Consider the following 2226-nt stretch of genomic DNA (forward strand, 5'->3'; position numbering starts at 1 on the left):
AGCACAGATGGGATGGCAAATCCATCAAATGGATGTCAAGACAGCATTCCTCAATGGTGAGTTGAAGGAGGAGGTATACATAGAACAACCAGAAGGCTTTGTAGCACACAGCAAAGAGACCCACGTGTGCAGATTGAAGAAAGTTGTTCGACTACAATACATACCTACAGATGAGCAGGTAGCAGACATTCTGACGAAGGCTTTGGAAAAGGCCAAATTTATCTTCTTCAGAGATAAGATGGGTGTCATGCAGAACAGCTTCCTCGCTAAGAGGGAGTGTTAATTATTGTTAGTTGGACAGTTGTTATTTCTGACCCGAAAATAGCAGCACTATTTATGGGTAGCTTGAACAGCTGTTCGTCATTATCTATGAATAGCGGTTGTATTTATGGGTGGTTTGGACAGCTGTTTGTCCACTTGCCAAAAATTAGTAAATGGTTATTATTTACTAATTTTAGAGATTCCCTTTTGGACACCTTGCAACCAATTCTATTATTGGCTGTTGAGTTGTCTTAATCTCAGCCGTTGGTTTGTTTTAATCTCGGTCGTTGGTTTAACAACGAGAGTAGTATAAAAAGGGGTCTAGGGGGCATTTGGAAAGGAAGAAGGCAAGAAGCTTTTAGAGAAGCAGTTTGCAGTGTTAGCAAACAGTCTTGCAGTGTTAGCAAGGGAGAAGCTTTCGTGAAGCAGTTTGCAGTGTTAGCAAATAGTCTTGCAGTGTTAGCAAGGGCACAAGAGAGAAGCTTTTGTGAAGCAGTTTGCAGTGTTAGCAAACAGTCTTGCAGTGTTAGCAAGGGCGCAGTGTTAGCGCAGGGATAGCAATTAGAAATATCAGCAGGAGAAATTAGGAGGTTGTCGGAGTTCTGCCAGTGTGAGGCAAGGAATTTTGTATCTCTTGATTTGCTGAAGTTTAATATAATTTCTCATCTGTAGAACTGGTTTTCCCTTAGGGGTTTTTCCAGGGACAATTTGTCCGAAAATATTGTGTTCATTGTGTTGCGCATTTCTTTCCATATTTTAAGTGAAGTCGCAGTTGTGTTATTTTTCGATATTAGCTGAGAATTTATTTTCAGCAGTTTAATAATCTTTTGTGATAGGAGATTAATAATCAGTGACTGCAATAGTTTGATTTTTCACATATACGGTTTCTGTTTACTATAACCTGCCTTTCATTATAGTAAAAACACCGACTTGTAACTCTTCGCCACACTGGTCCTCATGCGATCTGCACTGTATTGTATTATTATTGTTGTTCCTTTCATTTAAATCGCCGTTATTAGCCGATAGACTTTTACATCGGGGCAACCCGCCCCGGAAAAGTCTCACGCAACCGGCAAATGGGGTTTTCTAATCACGTCAATCGGCTATCCTTTCCGCCTTCGGCAATTACACGGCAATGAGTTGTTATAGCAGGGTTAGGGCCTCTCCGCTTCAGCACCACATGCAGAAGCCAGCGTTCTGCCTGGATGACAGTAAGCTATTTCAGAGCCAGCCGACAGCGAGCTGTTTCAGAGCCACATGCACCTGCACCATTCCATCGGCCGGACAGGTATATCATGATCTGTAATTATCTACACCGACTAAGGAATGCTATAAAATCCCCAACCATCGTCGTTCATGCTGCAAGGGATCTCACTTTATCTGGATTCGACCGGGTATGGTAGTCCTCGTTTTGTATTCTATCACGGTTGTTTCTGACGATGCTTTGTTTGTTTGTTACAGGGATCTGAGAGTCAAAGACATCTCTTGAGATACATTAGTGAGCAATATGATCACCCATTCGGATCTCTCCGCAAAAAATACTACAAAGACTTGGATTCTTGTTAGTTTCGGCAAGAGAAATAAGCCGAGTTAGATAGGAATTTGGATCGATCTCATCAAGATTTGGCCACTACATGAAAATTTGAACCCATCTAATAACACTAGCCATCTTGTTTTGTTTGCCCTAAATGGTTTCTGCTCTTATATTGACTGGATGAGACAACTCGAAACAAAAGGGAGATCTGGGTGTGTCCGCTCTCGTCTTTTGAATTCCGTTTTTAACTTTCCCTTGTGTTTTGACACGAGCTAAATTTGCTTAGCATGGCTGAGTTTATCTGATTTGACTCATTTGACGTCAGTTATTGGTTGGACTTTGCTATATTTTAATTTTTCAAACAGAACTGGGCTTTGTCATGCCCCTTGAAGTATCTAGATTTGAAGAAATAATTTGCATCCCAAGTGCTT

This window comes from Cupressus sempervirens, chromosome 11 (genome assembly GCF_028749045.1).
Source record: "Cupressus sempervirens isolate cs-2001-9-10 chromosome 11, ASM2874904v1, whole genome shotgun sequence".
Lineage (NCBI taxonomy): Eukaryota > Viridiplantae > Streptophyta > Pinopsida > Cupressales > Cupressaceae > Cupressus > Cupressus sempervirens.